The following is a 20,950-nucleotide window of genomic DNA, read 5'->3' on the forward strand; positions in this document are numbered from 1 at the left end:
CCTACATGTGTGGATGTTGCTGTCTTTTATAAAACTATTAGAAACGTTTTTCACATTTTAGAATGGGGTGCCTCAGGACTGTCTATAATATTAAAGGGTGCCTTGGGACATAATTTTAAAGGGTGCCTTGACTGGAAAAAGGTTGAGAAACACTGGTCTAAGAGACTGTATACCAATGAGTATATGGCTTTGCTTTTTAATGTGTAGTTCTGATGAACATTTTCTACAGATGTGAATTATATTTTTCTAGCCTCTTGTAGTCTCTGTACAGCAGAGCTGGAGTGTGAGAGGTAGTAGGAGCACAAGGAACCAATCAGTCCATGTGCTGACAAGAAGAATGCTGATAGGAAGGGAGGGCAGAGTGACAGAAGGATGAGCTTATCACTGAGCTGCTCCTCTATTCACTGTCCAATAACAGATTAGGGCAGGTCCAGGACAATCTGGGCTCATGGGAAGTGGGTTAAATGATGCTAGCCATCAGACTGAAGACATCTAGTGGCAGAAAAATATAATAAGGGAGAAATCTCTGGAGTGAAGGTGAATATTGCATCCAGGTCTTTTTTTCACCTGAAACTTGGTAGAACTCAGTTCCACCACCTCTGGCTCAGGCCTTGTGCTCTCTGCTCACCGCTATCACTTGCAAACACTGATAGTTTTTCACATTTTAGAATGGGGTGCCTCAGGACTATCAATAATAATTTTAAAAGGTGCCTTGACTGAAAAAAGGTTGAGAAACACTGGTATAGATGATGACCTTCTTCTGAAAATACTAGTTGCCTGACTATGTCTGGATTCAATTCTTTCTGATCCACTGGATCACCACAGGGCTGCAAAAATTAAGGTGGATCTTAAAAAAAAAAATAAAAACGGTTACTAGGCAGGCTTCTTATTGCAAAAGTGACATACTATGGGGTTGATTTACTAAAACTAGAGTGCAAAATCTGGTGCAGATAGCCAATCAGCTTCTAACTTCAGCTTGTTCAATAAAGCTTTCACAAAAAAACTGGAAGATGATTGGTTTCTACGCAGAGCTGCACCAACTTTTGCACTCTCCGGTTTTAAGTAAATCAACCCCTATGTCTCTTATGCAATAAAGGATTTTCACCTGCCTGTTCACAATCTTCTTGATAATGTACACTGAGCTGCGCATGTGTACAGTTTCTGCATCTGCCAGGATGATGGAGCACCAGAGCATGCACAGGAATTCTTGCATGGTTATTCAAGATGGATATAAGATCCCAAACACCGAAGACCAGGCAAAGATGTCTGTGCTGAAAAGGGGGCTCGCTGACATAACTGGATGGGAGTAAAGTTTCGTTTTAACCACTTGCCCTCCTGAGGATTTACCCCCCCCTTCCTTCTGACCAGGCCATGTTTTGCGATACGGAGCTGCATTACATTAACTGACAATTGCGCAGTCATGCAATGCTGCACCCGTATGAAATTTACGTACTTTTTTCCCACAAATAGAGCTGTCTTTCAGTGGTATTTGATTGCCTGTGCATTTTATATTTTATGTGCTATAAACAAAAAAAGACCGACAATTATGAGAAGAAAACAATATTTTAGACTTTTTGCTATTAAATATGTGCAGCGAAAAAAATTTAAAAAATCTAATTTTATCATAAATTTAGGCCAAAATGTATTCTGCTACATGTCTTTGCTAAAAAAAAATCCCAATAAATGTATTGATTTACGTGAAAGGTGAAAAGTTATAGCGTTTACAAATGGCGATATATATAATTAATTTTTGGGGTTTTTTTTACTAGTAATGGTGGTGATCAGAGACTTATAGCGGGACTGCAGCGGGCATTCTGACACTGGGGAGAACTGACTAGGTGTCACTGACATCCCCAGTGACTCCAAAACAGTGATCAGTGCTAATAAAAAGCACTGACACTGTGCTAATGGCACTGGGCAGGAAGGGGTTAACATGTGGGGCAATCAAAGGGTTAACTGTGTGCTGTTTTACTATGTGGGTGGTGTCTGTGCTTCACTGTAAGCACACTGCTATGCAGGGCCATATAAAGAAATACGCAGGAGCTGACAGGGGAGAGATTTCTATTGTTTACCTACAGGTCTCTCCCCCATCAGTAATACTCGGAGATCACCTGGTGCCGGTGAGGACTCACCAGCCGTCACCCGGTGAATGACAGCCGGCGGTGCAGGTAAGGCACGCACACCCCCTACCCCGGAACTGCAAAGTCATGTATATATACATGATTTTACACACCTGTGCTGCCCTGTAGCAGTATTTTTGCTATAAGGTGGCACGGAAGCAGTTAAAGTGGTTGTAAACCTCAGACTTGAAATATGAACAAAGCATATCCCTCTATAGTGTGTACTTGTCTCAATCCAGTGTCATTGCCTCATTCCTCTGCAATCAGCATGAGTCACTGCTGCCAATTTTTCCTGACACCTAGAGAAAAAAAGTTGACAGGGGAGGGATCTCCAACACACAGCCTGCAATTGACAGCTTCAGCTCTGTTACTGTGTGCTCTTCTCACTAGGCTCTGCAGAATGTAACTTCAGTTGGAATGAGTATGGTGACACTGAAACAAACCCTGTCGTCTCAGATTTTTTTTACATACCTGTTCCATTACCAGCACTGCTGTTATCCTCTGTGTTCAAGAGATACCAGAGTGTAAAGAATCTTCTGTATCCAACACTTCCAGAGGTGATCGGATACCTGGGCCCCTCTGAGCTATCTGGTTCCTCCCTATTTCACTACAGGACACAGTAATGGCATAGGGTTAACTGGAGATATAACAGGCCACTGAGGGGTACCACGTGTCCAATACATGTTTAAGTGTCTCAGAGGTTAGAGATGCAAAAGATTATTCAGGCTGTGATATCTCTTGAATAGAGAGGAGAACATACAAATTAAAACACTTATTTTCTATAAAGAATTTTCTTTTTTATTGCTAGCCAGTGGTAGGGTCATTGTAGAGAGTCAGATCACCTAAAGCCTACTATTTGTGGATGCTGCAGAGTTGAACCACCAAAAACTTTCTTCTATTTTTCAGGGATTTAGTTACTGAGATATCCAAGTCTACACACTTGCTATGGCTATTCTTAGGGGTCCCTCTATCCCTGCTGGATTCTGTATCTATTTCATATTACAAAGAATTCAACAGGAGGAACTGCACCAGGCACAAGTGACTGGGAACACCCAAAACTCCCAGGTGTACAGAATAATAGTCAACAATTATGAGAGCGGGATCTTGCCATAGCAGTTTCCAAGACATATAAGATGCCAGAGGCCAACTCAATGTACCACATTCTACATCTAACTATACCACATTCTACATCTAACTCAATGTACCACATTCTACATCTAACTATACCACATTCTACATCTAACTCAATGTACCACATTCTACATCTAACTATACCACATTCTACATCTAACTCAATGTACCACATTCTACATCTAACTATAATAACTCTTTTTGGCAGACTGACCATTTAACAAAAATGCAAATATTATACTTTTTTTAACCACCATTTGTCCTATTGCTGTTTTAAAATGGCGACTGATCTCCACATGTGGGCTCCTTGGCATCCTGGCACAGGAACTGTGAGCTGTCTGTGACAGCCAGCATTCAGCACTAAGCCCAGGAGCTGAATATTCAGCTTCTGGGCTTTTTATTCTTTGCCCATAGGAATGCAGTGTGGAAGTGAATGCAAATACAACACGTTCAAGCTGTGTTTACATTGGAAGTGTAGTGATGCTACTTTTACAACTCTGTTGTGCCTCCATACAGCAGTAGATCACTGCTATAGTGATCTATTGCTGGCTTACTGCAGCCAGCAATAGATCACTATTAGAAGTGATCTACTGCTCAACAGCCCCATGGGGGACTTGGATCTAGTTTCCACTTACCTGATGAAAAACCCCCATGAAAAAATTGTGAAATAAAAAAATAAATGTTTTTTTGCTATTTTAATGACAGCCAAGGAAATAAAAATATATGTATCCATGCATTAGGGTAGACTACAAAACCATAAAGACACAGATGTGGGAGACCGAGATATTGCTGGGAAAAAAATGCTCTGGAACTCAAGGAGATTCGTAAAAAGAAAGAGGCATGAAGCTCAAGTGGCTAAAAAATTACACTGTATTTTTACTACTACTATTTGAATTTTCAAAGGATATACACGTGTTAAATACAGAATCTCAAATCAAAAATTATATTACATAGATTGGTGGCTTAAAGTGGTTGTAAAGGTTTTATACCTTCATGCATTCTATGCATGAAGGTAAAAAAACTTTTCAGTGCAACATCCCCACCCAGCCCCCCTAACACTCTGTTAAGCCCCCTCTCGATCCAGAGATGTGCACTGGAGTCTCGGCTTTCCCGGGACTCCCTCTCCTCATTGGCTGAGACAGCAGTGGGAGCCATTGGCTCCTGTTGCTGTCAAACACAGCCAGTGAGCCAATGAATAGAGAGAGGGGGTGGGGCCGAGCCACGGCTTTGTGTGTGAATGGACAGCCACTTTAAAGTAGAGCTATAGGCAAAACGTTTTTGTTTTAATTTTGGATAGAGTAAGAGAGGGTTAAACCCCTCGTAATTTTTTTTCGCCATCTGTGTCCCATTGGAGAGAATTACCCTCACTTCATGCCCCATAGCCACAAAAGGAAGTGTGAGAATCCCCACAAATTAAGGGAATTCCTTGGGGACCCCCAGGTCAAGACGTAGTGTCCCCATTGGAAAATTTCCCCTCTATTACTTTTCTGGTGACAACCCATAATTTGGGGTTTTCTTTACTTTCACTTTCAATGATAATGGTAAACAGATAAATGAATCTCCCCAACGGGGAATCAGACAGCATTAAAAACCTAATTTCTGTTCTAATCCACACCCACTCTATCCAAAACAAAAAAAAAGTTTTGCCTTTCGTTATACTTATATATGTGATATATGTGACCCAAACATTTCCAAATTCCTTATATAGTATATATCCCGTCAGTCCCCCTGCTTTCCTATTTCAGACTGACCACGCTAGACATGGAAGGACTTCCATCCCAGTGTGGTTAGTTTTCTTCATTGCATTCTACTTGGGAGCACAGCTTGCCTGTAATCCAGTGCCCTCATTTCTGATATGCCATCTGCACAGCTCTTCACTAGTGCTGTTTCTCTGCTTCCTACTGACACCCTGCCCTGCAGTCTCCACCGCTAGCTTTCTAAGCCCTATATACAGCTGTGAACAGATGTCATGTGGCCACTTATAAAAAAAAGAAAAAAAAGATATGTCGAAGGTTTTTATATGCGCAAACATTTTGTCTTGAATTTCTGTTTCAAATTGAACAAGTTGCTTTACAAGGTACGGGTTTGCGTATACTATAGAATCACAAAGTGCTAGCTTGTGAAGAGGATTCATTCTGTATAAGAATTTAGATTCTAACATTCTCAACGCAAAATCAATGAAAGTAATAAGATCAGTAAAATTGCGCATTACCTTTTACCAACTGGGTTTTGCTTTCAACAGATTGGGAGCAGAATTACAACTAAAATAGGTTAAACTTGCTCTCTGTTTTCTGTGGGTCCACTGTTATGGGGATACTCCTATTGTCCTGTGTATGCAAAATTGCCGTATCATCTGACTGCATTGTAACATGTGATCTCTGTAATGTTGCACAAACTCTTCGATTCCTTGTCTAATTGATTGCACTGGAAGGTTTTCTTTATTATGTTGTTTGGTTTGTTAATGATTGAGTCTTTGATACCATTCTGTATATGTTTTGTCATTTTGAGATTTGTATGACTTGTTGGACTTTGTTATCTTTCATTTTTAAATGAACTGTGATTATTTATTTTACTGAATTTTGTACTCTCCATGTTCTATTTCCACTTTTGGATATAGACAGAATCAGAGCAGTACAATAAAGCAGTACCGGCCAATGGAATGTCTACAACACCCTTTATGACCCCCCCCCCCAATATCTATTGGGCCTGTTCACTTTTGTGAAATAAAACATTCCTTCTTGTTTAACAAAGGAACAATGGTCAAAAGGGAAACCAGCCAAGCAGCACACCGCATTCCCTTTAAGTCATTTACTGCAGAACTGCTGCATCCGATCACAGGATCAGATGCGTGAAGATTTCACCACTTGATCTCTGCTGAATGAGGAGATCAGTTGTCAGACTGGCCAATCAGCAGAGATCATATGGCTGAATGCTAGGGCTGCTGGTTAAGTGATTGGCCACTGGTGCAGCATTTTGCCAATGAAAGTTATTTGAGGCCTAACTCTTTATGTATCCATTACAAAAACATTGTTTACCATATTGTAGTTTGTAGCTCTATTGAAATCTCCTTTATACATTAAGTGTGGAGAAAAACTTTTTAAAATTATTAGATTGTAATTTTAATGTAGCTGTCATGCAGCATAAAGGTAGCTCCTTCAGGCAACTGGCTGCTGCTCTATAAGTGGAAACAGAAGTCTCTCTGCAGAGGTCCAAAATGACCATTTCTTAATCGGTAAAGCTCTGCAATCATAAACTATGCAGGGGGCATTTCAGACTGCTGCAGAAAGACTACTGCTTCCAAGCAGAGAGTAACAGACTACTGCCCAGCGAAAAGGAGGTAAGACATGTAAAAGTTGGCTTTAGGGCCCATTCACTCTAGTTACACAATAAAATGCTCTATTTTAGTATGCAGGCTAGTATTCGTTGTGACAGCTGATGAGGGGTACTGTTTTTAAAAACTTTATAGAAGCATGACAACTTTACACTTCATTCATAGTCTCCACACAGCGGTTTTGCTCGATGAGCTGTGGTGACATGCAGTTCCATTAGATGAGCAGCTGTTCACGCCAGCGTTGTAGTGTGAACAGACACATAGAAAACAAAAGTATTCTTTGTGATCTTATGGTGACTGCCATTTATTAGGTGTAGAAAAGTGCCTGTCACCACATGACTGGGGTTGATCTAATAAAACTGGAGCGTGCAAAATCTGATGCAGCTCTGCACAGAAACCAATCAGCTTCCAGTTTTTTTTTTTGTCAAAGCTTAATTAAACAAGCTGAAGTTAGAAGCTGATTGGCTACCATGCACAGCTTCACCAGATTCTGAATGCACCATTTCTAGTAAATCTACCCCAGAGCATGAACAGGCCTTTACTAGACCCTCAATGTGTCTAGTTAAATGAGCGCTCAATGGTTACAGCATACATTTTCATTTTATAACATCAGTATTGTAACAACACAAACATTAGCTATTTTTGTCATTCATATTCTATGTTCTGCCTGTCTGCTGGCCATCTCTTTCAACAACTTTCTGGATTCCCTGCATGCTTTGCAACTTCTTCTCTGCTGTTTACTTTCAATTTCTAAGGACTACATATCCCACGGTACCTTGCAAGCAGTGATTCTGACTCCGCCTACATAAACTCCTCCTCTCAGCACCTCTGTAGTTCGGAAGGCAGGCTCTGTTAAATGTGTGACACAGCAGTGCCTATCCACAGCACATAGTGAATATGTGTCACAGAACTCAAGGAAGTAAATGTGTGGGCAAATCCACAAAGTAAGTTTACAAACTTCAGGATCATTCAGATTAATAGGAGTAGGGTATAAATAATTGTAATACAACACAGAAATGAATATATGAGTTTACATTTTGACCATAGATACGGTTTAATGGTGAAATCAAACTACAATTGTGCTTTAAAGTAAACATTTGAGTTGAAGTAAGCTTAGAGCATCTCCGTATGTATGGGGGAGGAAACCTCCACCTTTCAAATGTTGCCAAGGTTGACAGGTGTGGTGCGCTCATGTAGATGGTGAGGCTCACATGAAATTGAATGTCCCTTATAGGCATAGTAATGAGTATCCAAATGCTGGTAAAAAATATAAAGTGACAAAAACGATACAAATATGGAAGCATACCAAATAACAAACGAAAAACATGTATAAAGAAACCGAACGCTAAGTACTGCATAGCAAATATATACAGACAATAAAAACAGGATACACAGATACTGGCCCTCAGTCATTGTAAGATACAAGTCTCAACTTATCGGTCACAGCCAAAAGGAAGTGTGGTTTAATCACTTCTAAGAAAACACTGGAGATTTGTTTACTGTTCCTGATTTCTCTAGACTAACCACTCTATGGACAGAGGTATTTTGTGCCTTCATGACCTAAGCTAGGAGCCTTTAAACAAAATGTATAGTCGTTTTTGTTATACCTTTTTATTTTAAAGCTTTTATGGCCATACTTCTATTCTGGATCACAAGAAGGCACTTACTTTGCTCTCCTGTTACCCAGAGTCAGCTAATAGTGGGCTATAGCTTGCTATCAGCTGACATCACAGAGCCGCTCCAGGCTCTGGAAAGATCCCAACTGTATTGTCGGGATCCACCCTGCTGCCTGATTGACAACTGGCTCCAGCTCTAAGCATGCAGCTGAAAGCCAAAGCCAGTCTAGCCTGTTCCCTCATCAGCCTGGTGCTCTAGTGAGCACTGGGGGAGCAGAGCCAAGGGTGGTGACTGACAGTCACTGCTCTCCCCTCTGGGCAGAAGGAGAAATGAGCAATCAGTGGTCATGTGATCGCTCAGTTCTTTGGCTTAGAGCTGGCTGGGGACCGATGATGTATCAGGCGGATGCTGTAGTACGGAGGTGAGTATAGATGTTTGTTTTTTATGTAGCTCAAACTTCTCCTTTAAGGGCTAAAAAAAAAATAAAAACATCATACAGAGTTTCAGAGACACAGAGTCAGAGGGCAAACAGCTTCTGCTGTCTCAGCTTTTTAGTCAACTTTGCAAATGCATTGCTGCACCCTACATTAAAGGTTTTATTGTATAAAGCAACATGTATTCAAATGTAACCAAAAAAAGGACACGCATTTAAAAAAAATTTAAAAAAAAATACTCTAATCCATTTCCCTGTGTTTTTAATATTCCTCAGATGAGTACAACGGTCTCTTTCTACCCTTAAAGTGATAATTAATGCCCAGATTTTTAAGCACTTTCACCAGCTGATGTAATAACTCACTGAATATGTGGCTCCTCTATCTTTTAATCTTTGCCTATGTTCCAGTTTAGGCTAATGCCATAGCCGCTGCCCAAGGTTCCCTGTTTGGGGTGGATCCTTTCTCTTACGGAATCCTGCATGCAGAGGACCGCTTCGCATGCAGGGACAAGAGCTGTGTTCCCCTACTCCATGTGCATCAATAGAAACACACAGCCCCCTAGCCTAGGGTAGCAAGGCACTCCTCTGCTCCTCCCTCCTCCTCCCCTCTCCCTTCTCCAAGCTAACAGACTGGATGGAGACTGCACTATTAACCCTTTTCTGTGCAGACTGGAAGTTCAGGGAAGCAGTGTAAACTGCAAATGCTGGGGAAAGAATTTTAAGAAACAGCATATTGGGAGATGTTTATTCCCTCCCTCCTAGATTGTAAGCTCCAAGGAGCAGGGCCCTCGCACCCCTCGTGTATTATATTGTTACTGTACTGTCTTGTGTACTGTCTCCCATTATAATGTACAGTGCTGAGCAAACTGTTGGCACTATATAAATACTGTATAATAATAATAATAATATTCTGCTCAAAATTTCAGCAACATTAAATGCTTTTATTGTATAAAGCAAATTGCTGTCAAACAGTCAAAAAGGTCAAAAAGGACATCATATTAAGTGTTTTTTTTATTCCTCGGATGGCTATAATGGTCTCTTTCTACCCTTAAAGTGGAGTTCCACCCAAAAGGGGAATTTCCGCTTTAAAGATGGGTTCCCCCGCTCCTTATTAAGAATTGGCACCTTTGGGGAGCGGGGGAAACGGGTACCCGAATTTGACAGGTGCCTGCTCCCACTTCTGCTGCAATCGCCTAGGCGATCGGAAACGGAAGTTGTCCTCTTACCCTCCCTCCCCGAAGTCTTGTGGGACACATGACAGGTCCCAGAAGACAACGGGGCCATTGAGGAAGCGCAGCGCTACTCGCGCATGCGCAGTGGGCACCTGGCTGCGAAGCCGCAAGCTGTCACAGCCGGGTGCCCACACTGAAGATGCCGGCTCCTGGAATACAGGACGGCCGGTGAAACGGGCTGCGGTGGGGGCAACGCGGGATCATGGGACAGGTGTGTGGCTGTTTTTTAAAAGTCAGCAGCTACAGTTTTTGTGAGTGAGTGGAACTCCGCTTTAAGTAGCAGAGGCCAGGGCAGCATTTATTATAAAGTTCAGTGCTTATGTTAGCAGGCTAAGGGAGACAGCATGAAGCCTTTCTTTACCTTTTCTGTCCACCTCTGGACATACAGTATGTGGCTAAGTTCTGTAAGAGAACTATAGAGGGTAGGGGGCATAAATGATGTAAAGAGGAGTCAGAAGACTCTTTATAGTTCAGGAAACATGGAAATATTTCACTTTTCTCGTTTGGTAGTCTATGCAGTTGAAAAGTAATTCTGCATATAAAGTAGACAGCATGTTACCAACAAAAGTCCAAACTAGCATTAGTGCTTATCACATGACACATAAGGGTTTATTTACTAAAGCTGGAGAGTGCAAAATCAGGCTCACTTCTGCATAGAAACCAATCAGCTTCCAGGTTTTATTGCCAGAGCTTAATTGAACAACCTGAAGTTAGAAGCTGATTGGTTTCTATGCAGGAGTGAGTCTATTTCTGCACTCTCCAGCTTTAGTAATTATTATATTACAACATCATTCAGATGTTCCAGGGCAGTATAATGTCTTCATATAGGTCTGGCAGAGAAAACCAAATTTTAGTGACAAAGTGATCACCAGCTGACTCTTAGAATGGAGCAGAAGAGTATGCTGCTGACAGCTTAGTGTTGGTATATTTCGGGACAGAGATGTCATCAGAATTGGATGGATTTGCAACAAGAAGACGATGAATTGCATGTCCAGAAGGGATTAGTTTAGTGTGCTTTAGCAGCTAGTTCAGGTTTTTGTTAGGGTCAGGGATTGTTGGGGTTTATTTTTACTTTTAGGGTTCAGGTTAAACTTTGGACATATCCTTCCCACGGTTGTCCCAAAAAATTCCATAAAGTGTGGGACATTTGGCTTGACTTCCCTTCTACTGCCAATGCTAGGAATGGCCATGTGTCCTCTTCATTGTAAGCTTCATATACCATTGATGCCTTTATATGGCAAGGGACAGTGTGGAGGCATATTAGCCCCTTACCTATTTTCCCTCTGGGTGGATGAAATGATAATGAACCTGTATTTATTGCTCCATTGTGCCCTAATATGTACTGATCTTTACTATGTCACTAACTTTTCTGCGTATTATATATAATTTATGTGTATGCTACCGCCCTTATTGCCGAGGGGTTATCTGAGTTGGAACTGGAAGAATGGTATAAAAGTAATAGTGTTTTATTGTAGGAGCCGAGGACTGCCCCAAGGCTATGTTTTGTATACAATTACTATTCTAAAAAAACCTATAAAAAACAATTTATAAAAAAAAAGTTACGTTTTGGATGTTAATTAGGTGTAAGGAATCAAGTATTAGGGCATCACTTGAGGGGTTAGGTTAAAGTGCTTATAAACCTGCCATAACCGCTGCCCAAGGTTCCCTGTTCGTGGTGAATCCTTTCTCTTACGGAATCCTGCAGAGGACCCCTTCGCATGCAGGGACAAGAGCTGTGTTCTCCTACACTATGTGCATCAATAGAAACACACAGCCCCCTAGCCTAGGATGGCAAGGCACTTCTCTGCTGCTCACTCCCCCTCCCCTCTCCCTTCTCCAAGCTAACAGACTTTGTGGAGACTGCATTGTTCACTGTTAACCCTTTTCTGTGCAGACTGGAAGTTCAGGGAAGCAGTGTAAACTGCAAATGCTGGGGGAAGAATTTTAAGAAACAGTGTATTGGGAGATATTTATTTCATTCTGCTCAAAATTTCAGCTACATTAAATGCTTTTATTGTATAAAGCAAATTGTTGTCAAACAGTCAAAAAGGTCAAAAAGGACATCAGATTAAGTGTTTTTTTTATTCCTCGGATGGCTATAATGGTCTCTTTCTACCCTTAAAGCAGAGTTCCACCCAAAAGGGGAATTTCCGCTTTAAAGATTGGTTCCCCCGCTCCTCATTAACGATTGGCACCTTTGGGGAGAGGGGGAAACGGGTACCAGAATGTGACAGGTACCCGGTACCATTTCCACTGCGATCACCTAGGCGATCGGAAATGGAAGTTATCCTCCTACCCTTCCTTCCCAAAGTCTTGTGGGACATGTGACAGGTCCCAGAAGACGACAGGGCCATTCAGGAAGTGCAGCACTACTTGCGCATGTGCAGTGGGCACAGACTCAAAAAGCAGGGGGTGGGGAGCTGCAGGTACACACTGTACTCTGTGAGCTGATTGGAAGGAAGGGACACCCCCCCAGCTCACACAGCACACAGGAACAGAGCTGAGACTGCCATAACCGCTGCCCAAGGTTCCCTGTTTGGGGTGGATCCTTTCTCTTACGGAATCCTGCGGAGGACCCCTTCGTATGCAGGAACAGGAGCTGTGTTCCCCTACACCATGTGCATCAATAGAAACACACAGCCCCCTAGAATAGGATGGCAAGGCACTCCTCTGCTCCTCCCTCCTCCTCCCCTCTCCCTTCTCCAAGCTAACAGACTGGCTGGAGACTGCACTGCTCACTGTTAACCATTTTCTTTGCAGACTGGAAGTTCAGGGAAGCAGTGTAAACTGCAAATACTTGATTCATTACATTGACATCAATTCAGTTTTAAGCATTCTGTGGCTACTGCAAAACTGTAACATATCCATAACAAACCACAATTTCTAATTTTCTTCAAAGATTCACCAGCTAAATAATCACTGGTTTTGATAAGATATTTCCAATTAACAGACCGGATCTTCCACCTGGAGTTATATCTTCCACTGTAATGACAGCCACATCTGCGAGATCTGTCTGCTGTTCAGTCTTTTTACTATGATAATTAAATACTATTGCTCTGAGCATGCGCCTTGAAATCGTCTTATTAAACATTGTGCATTCACTGCAGACTGTATGAAAAATGTTCAATATCCCATATAATGCTGAACTCAACTGTACAGTTACGATATTCAGAAAATTATATACAGGACCGGGACAAGAGGGGGGTGAGAAGGAGAGACCTGCACCTAGGCGCAGAGCTGTCACATAGGGAGGGTGCCATGTGCTGATCTGTGATTCATTACTGGCAACCAGTGGGCCAAGGCTTCATGGACGCTGTGACAGTCTACATCAGGGGTCTCCACACTATGGCCCTCCAGGTGTTGAGGAACTGCAAGTCCCATGAGGCCTTGCAAGATTCTGACAGCCACAGGCAAGACTCCCAGAGGCAGAGGCATGATGAGAATTTAAGTACTTCAACAGCTGGAGGGCCATAGTTTGGAGACCCCTGGTCTACATCATGGGTTAGCAGCAGGGGAGAAGGGCGCAGTTCTGCATCTTTGCCTTGGATGCTGGGTGGACTCGTCACACACACATATATTATTATTGTCAGATCAACAATATCTACCAACAACTGTTATGTAATGACAGCCACATCTGCGAGATCTGTCTACTGTTCAGTCTTTTTACTATGATAATTAAATACTATTGCTCTGAGCATGCGCCTTGAAATCGTCTTATTAAACATTGTGCATTTACTGCAGACTGTATGAAAAATGTTCAATATCCCATATAATGCTGAACCCAACTGTACAGTTACGATATTCAGAAAATGATATACAGGACCGGGACAAGAGGGGGGTGAGCAGGAGGGACCTGCACCTAACCGCAGCTCTGCCACATAGGGAGGGTGTCATGTGCCGATCTGTGATTCATTACTGGCAACCAGTGGGCCAAGGCTTCATGTACGCTGTAACAGTCTATGTCAGGGGTCTCCACACTATGGCCCTCCAGGTGATGAGGAACTGCAAGTCCCATGAGGCCTTGCAAGACTCAGGCAAGAATCCCAGAGGCAGAGACATGATGGGACTTTTAGTCCTTCAACAGCTGGAGGGCCATAGTTTGGAGACCCATGGTCTGCATCACGGGTTAGCAGCAGGGCAGAAGGGCGCAGTTCTGCATCTTTGCCTTGGATGCTGGGTGGACTCGTCACACACACAGATAATTTTTTAAATCTGATCTGTCAGATCAACAATATCTACCAAGAACTGTGTAGTGTGAGGGTTTATCTCACTGGGTTTCATATGAATGGAACGTTTAGTAGGCCCTCACTTTAGTGCATTTTATCTGATCAGACCTGAAACATGATTTCACTGTGTGTGACCAGTTTTCATGTACACGCCTTAAAACTTGCATGTAAAGGTGCCAATACACAAGGGTTATGGGGCAGAATAGGTCCATTTAATCTGATATTCTTATGTGTTGTTTATGGGACTACTACCCCTCTATTATCAAACCAAATGTATGTTGTCCTTGTATAGGCAGTTGTGTTCTTGGATGCTTGATTGATGAGCATACAGTATTCTGTCTGTCTATGGCTTAGACCCCAAAAACATTCCAAATTAGGTTAATTGTGATGTCACCACATTTACAATTACATCATGCATGCAACAACTTTTGTAATATCATTAAATGACAAACATTGTCTATCCAGATTTTTGATGATATTTGATTGGGTTGATGCCCCGTATTCCGCTAACAATTGCAGCAGCAAAAAAGTGACATGGTATTTTACTGAAAGACAGCTATGGCCGCTGTCATATGACTGGTTTGCGAGCGACTCAAGGAAACATTTACAACACTTTTCTTATGTTATATCTGTATTAGAAAGTCCTGCAACAAATTCATGAAATCAAAAAATTCAGGTAGTTCAGACCAGTGATACTTCGGCACTGTGGCCAGAATTAATTAATGCATTAATTAAGAAATACCGCCATATTGGTGAAATAAAAAGTGGGGTATATAAGACGTCGTTCATGACAGGGAAAATTGTGTCACAATTGTAAATATTTGGGTGAGATTTACTAAGGCCGGTGTCCACATAATCCGGGGTAGCTGTGCATGGTAGCCAATGGGCTTCTAGGTTTTATTGTCAAAGCTTAATTGAACAAGGTGACATTAGAAGCTGACTGGTTACTATGCACAGCTGCACCAGATTCTTTGGGCACCAGTTTTAGTAAATCTCCCCCATTGTGTTGCAGACAAAATTCTTTTCAAGACAAATTCTGCAATAAATTTATATACACCTTACTGAAAATTACCTGAAGTTGCGTCATTTTTTGCACTGATGGAAAATTCCTAATGAATATCTATGACACTCTGAGTTTTAGGAGCAGACTTAACACTTTCTTGGGCAATTGGGCTGAACTACTAAAAGAGCTGAGAAGCTTCACACATTAAATTTGTAATATTTACTTCAATTGTTCAACCATGCCAAAAGCTAATTCCTTTTCATTTTAAATAACCAATTGTGGCTGCATAATGCAAATGAATGTTCACCTAATTTATTGTGTGAAGATTCTCAACTCCTTTAGTAATTCAGCCTTATTTTTTTTTTTTAGAATTAGACGGTTTTTGCCCACATTTATACTTTATTCCCCATCGAGAGTGACCCTATGGAATATTGTATGCATGTCTTATGACAGAAAAGAGTTAAACAGACCATCTAGTACAATATAAAGCAAAATGACTCTGATCTTACTCCACACTTTACATAACAGACACGTCAAAATAAATGCACTTATCAATAACAGTCACGAGGATGAAATAATACTCTGTAACTAGTGGCAGCTCACAGCTCAATTTAAGATCTACCCACTACCTGACAGCTGCAAGGAAAACAATATTTCACCAGCTGAGCTATAAATGCCAGTCATCGAGTGCGTAACTTATCCATTATTTAAAGCCTGCCATCCTGTCTACAAACCTCTATTCTACACACCCTAAAAAAAAAACTGTTCCTTCTGCATCCTTCTTTTCATCAGTTGCCTTATATAAAGTTGTGTTCTTAAATGTTAACTAAAAATAAGCAAAGGGAAGGTGCTCTTGCACTTCATTTAATTAAAAGATTTAAGCTCTTTATTTTTATCTATCTATCTATCTATCTATCTATCTATCTATCTATTTTATAATGTTGCAAATGCATCAATAAAGATCAACAGGAATGCAAGCAATGTTCTGATATCTAATTTTAAAAAGTGATTTATTTGAAACACATCGATACTCAATAATTCATTACGTAGGCGAAAATAATAAAAAATAAAAGAACTTACATTAGGGTCTGTTCATAGGTGCAGTGAATGGTAAGCCCCAAGGGTACCCCTTCATATGCTCCTGCTGCTCTGTCTTTAACTGTGATCCAGGCACATGGTCAGATTGTGGCAGATTTCCCTTCTACCGTGCTTTAGAATATTACTGATTTGCCTGTCTTGTCTTTCAAGAGCCGATTAAAAGGCTTGCCTGTGCTGATGTATCCAGCTGTGTGCTTCCTCAGTGCCTCCGAACATCCAGCCAGCACATTCTATCCAGGGCTTCCTCTACAGAGCAATCTGTGAACAGACACTCCTGGTCAGGATGCTACACTGGATACAGCTGATCCTCCCCTTCCTATCTCACTGTGCAGAGTAGCAGAACACAGAGGCAGCAGGTCCCTCCGGACTGATTTTTTCCTGCATGTCTAATCTATAGTGTTCTGTAGATGTTATCAAATGCAAATGTAGCCTAAACCAGCAGCTCCTGATCGACGTATCAATGAGCTACACTCATCAATTTACAGCTTTCTCCAGATTTAGGATATGAACATTATTCTAAAAAGAGGGGAATGAAGACTCTGCTTAAATCCAGCTTTTGCAAAATAATAATAAATGCATTCATAATGATTAATACAAAATTTACATTTATTATTATTATATTATTTTTTTTTTTTTTTGCATTAGAGCCTGCAAAGCATTGCAACTGTGATCAGTGGTCCCTGCAGATCACTCCTTCAATCACAGGTCTGTACCAAGGTATGGGCCTTCAGTTAGGGGACCGGAGGAAGTACTAATGGACTAAAAGTGCAGAGGGCCAGAGTTATATCACAGGAGCTTATAGGCAGAGAATTCTCAAGTACCCCCCCCCCCAACAAAAAAAAAACCAAACAAACAAAATTAAGACAGTAAGACTAACCTTTTTTTTTTTTATAAAATATTTTTATATAAATATTTTTATATGTGTACAGGGGTATGCTGCAGATGGTGATGTAAATGGGAACACTGTGGACTGTGCTGTAAAGAGGAATACTGCAGACTGTGCTGTAAAGAGGAACACTGTGGACTGTGCTGTAAAGGGGAACACTGCGGACTGTGCTGTAAAGGGGAACACTGTGGACTGTGCTGTAAAGAGGAATACTGCGGACTGTGCTGTAAAGGGGAACACTGTGGACTGTGCTGTAAAGAGGAATACTGCGGACTGTGCTGTAAAGGGGAACACTGTGGACTGTGCTGTAAAGAGGAATACTGCGGACTGTGCTGTAAAGGGGAACACTGTGGACTGTGCTGTAAAGGGGAATACTGCGGACTGTGCTGTAAAGGGGAACACTGCGGACTGTGCTGTAAAGGGGAACACTGCGGACTGTGCTGTAAAGAGGAACACTGCAGACTGTGCTGTAAAGGGGAACACTGTGGACTGTGCTGTAAAGAGGAACACTGCAGACTGTGCTGTAAAGGGGAACACTGTGGACTGTGCTGTAAAGGGGAACACTGTGGACTGTGCTGTAAAGAGGAATACTGCAGACTGTGCTGTAAAGGGGAACACTGTGGACTGTGCTGTAAAGGGGAACACTGCGGACTGTGCTGTAAAGGGGAACACTGCGGACTGTGCTGTAAAGGGGAACACTGCGGACTGTGCTGTAAAGAGGAACACTGCAGACTGTGCTGTAAAGGGGAACACTGTGGACTGTGCTGTAAAGAGGAATACTGCGGACTGTGCTGTAAAGGGGAACACTGTGGACTGTGCTGTAAAGGGGAACACTGTGGACTGTGCTGTAAAGGGGAATACTGTGGACTGTGATATAAAGGGGAACACTGTGGACTGTGATATAAAGGGGAACACTGTGGACTGTGTTGTAAAGGGGAACACTGTGGACTGTGCTGTAAAGGGGAACACTGTGGAATGTGCTGTACAGGGGAATACTGTGACTGTGATATAAAGGGGAATACTTTGGACTGTGATATAAAGGAGAATACTTTGGACTGTGATATAAAGGGCAACACTGTGGACTATGCTGTAAAGGGGAACACTGTGGACTGTGCTGCAAAGGGGAACACTGTGGACTGTGCTGTAAAGGGGAACACTGTGGACTGTGCTGCAAAGGGGAACACTGTGGACTGTGCTGCAAAGGGGAATACTGTGGACTGTGATATAAAGGGGAACACTGTGGACTGTGATATAAAGGGGAACACTGTGGACTGTGATATAAAGGGGAACACCGTGGACTGTGCTGTAAAGGGGAACACTGTGGACTGTGCTGTAAAGGGGAACACTGTGGACTGTGCTGTAAAGAGGAATACTGCGGACTGTGCTGTAAAGGGGAACACTGTGGACTGTGCTGTAAAGGGGAATACTGCGGACTGTGCTGTAAAGGGGAACACTGTGGACTGTGCTGTAAAGGGGAACACTGCGGACTGTGCTGTAAAGGGGAACACTGCGGACTGTGCTGTAAAGGGGAACACTGCGGACTGTGCTGTAAAGGGGAACACTGCGGACTGTGCTGTAAAGAGGAACACTGCAGACTGTGCTGTAAAGGGGAACACTGTGGACTGTGCTGTAAAGAGGAACACTGCAGACTGTGCTGTAAAGGGGAACACTGTGGACTGTGCTGTAAAGGGGAACACTGTAGACTGTGCTGTAAAGAGGAATACTGCAGACTGTGCTGTAAAGGGGAACACTGTGGACTGTGCTGTAAAGGGGAACACTGCGGACTGTGCTGTAAAGGGGAACACTGCGGACTGTGCTGTAAAGGGGAACACTGCGGACTGTGCTGTAAAGAGGAACACTGCAGACTGTGCTGTAAAGGGGAACACTGTGGACTGTGCTGTAAAGAGGAATACTGCGGACTGTGCTGTAAAGGGGAACACTGTGGACTGTGCTGTAAAGGGGAACACTGTGGACTGTGCTGTAAAGGGGAATACTGTGGACTGTGATATAAAGGGGAACACTGTGGACTGTGATATAAAGGGGAACACTGTGGACTGTGTTGTAAAGGGGAACACTGTGGACTGTGCTGTAAAGGGGAACACTGTGGAATGTGCTGTAAAGGGGAATACTGTGACTGTGATATAAAGGGGAATACTTTGGACTGTGATATAAAGGAGAATACTTTGTACTGTGATATAAAGGGCAACACTGTGGACTATGCTGTAAAGGGGAACACTGTGGACTGTGCTGCAAAGGGGAACACTGTGGACTGTGCTGTAAAGGGGAACACTGTGGACTGTGCTGCAAAGGGGAACACTGTGGACTGTGCTGCAAAGGGGAATACTGTGGACTGTGATATAAAGGGGAACACTGTGGACTGTGATATAAAGGGGAACACTGTGGACTGTGATATAAAGGGGAACACCGTGGACTGTGCTGTAAAGGGGACATACTGTGGACTGTGATATAAAGGGGAACACTGTGGACTGTGCTGTAAAGGGGAACACTGTGGACTGTGCTGTAAAGGGGAATACTGTGGACTGTAATATAAAGGGGAACTCTGATGTAAGGGGGTCTCTGGTCACCAGCGCTCCCCCTTACACAAGAGTCCCCAGAGTTCCCCTTACATCTGCAGGGTTCCCCCTTACAGTGCAAGGGGGGCCTCTTTAGACCCTGATGTAAAGGGGAACTCTGATTTACGGGGGAATCTGTGGACCATGATGTAAAGGGAAACTTTGATGTAAGGTGATCTCTGGTCGCCAAAGCCCCCCCCCCCCCCCTTACATCACAGTCAGCAGAAATCCCTTTACATCAGGGTCCACAGTGTTCCCTCTTACATCAGAGTTCCCTTTTACATCAGGGTCCACAGAGGTCCCCTTGCACTGTGTGTGTGGGGGGGGGGGTGCTCTGGTGACCACAGCCCCTGCACATCTCTGTGGAGGGGGTGATGTTGCATTGTGTACACAGCAGGGGCGGACTGACCATTCTGAAACTCGGGCACTGCCCAAGGGCCCGGGGTCAGTAGGGGCCCCATGAGATGCCCCTGGTACCTTTTTCATAGGCTTTTTTGAGTTTGGGCAAGAACACAGGGGCCCCATGATCCCCTATTGCCCGGGGGCCCTAATGAGCTGTCAGTCCGCCCCTGATACACAGTGACCTGTTCAGTGTGAATGTGATCCACCCTTTCCCCTCCCCCCTCTTCTGTGTGCAGGACAGCTGTGCAGAGACTCCTCCACTCTGATCACTGACAGGGACTCACTGCCTGTGCCTTCTCCACCTAGAGAGATCATGACTGTCCCCGGACTCCTCCGTTCACTTCCCTCCCCCAGCACCTACTGGAGACAGGATGGCTCTGTTCACAGTGTCTGCAGCCCAACTGAACCTGTCACACCTGCACCAGACATTGGGTTGGCAGGATCACCTGCAAGGCAACCACACCCCCTCCTGAGTCCCGCCCAATCACTGCAAGCCTTGATTCGCCAATAGAGCCGCTTGATCAGCTTCTGGAGGCCAGGAGCTGGAGGAAGGGGGGAGGGGATCTGTGTGCCGCAAGTTATGTCTGTTACCAGACATACTGTACTAAGTTCACTGTAAGCAACTCAGCTGCCCATGACAGACCTTCATTTCCGGGACTCCTCAGGGCAGCTGTCAAAAAACCCCCAAACAACTCATACAGACAGGCGTCTATCTAGGAAGAGTGCCTGTAGGCACAGACCCACAGTACCTATTGGGAAATCCGGCCCTGTAAGTGCAGTGATATCACACATTGAGAACTATGAGTCTATCTGCCATGGCAGGAGAGGAGATTTGTAGTGTTTTCATTCACAGAATTATTCAAAGTGCCAAGAAATCTGGGATTAAGCTCTAAGCAGT

General features: G+C 43.1%; 1 protein-coding gene across 4 annotated transcripts in view; it reads right to left on the bottom strand.

Moving 5' to 3' along the window:
- The window catches only part of RAPGEF4 (Rap guanine nucleotide exchange factor 4), a 451,555-nt gene that overhangs the window by 311,825 nt on the left and 118,780 nt on the right, over nucleotides 1-20,950 (bottom strand). Inside the window, exon 1 of one of the 4 annotated variants that reach the window (XM_089690493.1) lies at nucleotides 16,174-16,490. The exons of the other annotated variants lie outside the window; for them this stretch is intronic. The gene's annotated coding sequence lies outside the window, so the exon portion shown is untranslated. Of the gene's footprint in view, nucleotides 1-16,173; nucleotides 16,491-20,950 lie in introns of those variants that run through there. 4 annotated transcript variants of the gene reach the window in all.

This window comes from Staurois parvus, unplaced genomic scaffold (genome assembly GCF_062004578.1).
Source record: "Staurois parvus isolate SC_StPar_1 unplaced genomic scaffold, SC_StPar_1.0 ptg000530l, whole genome shotgun sequence".
NCBI lineage: Eukaryota > Metazoa > Chordata > Amphibia > Anura > Ranidae > Staurois > Staurois parvus.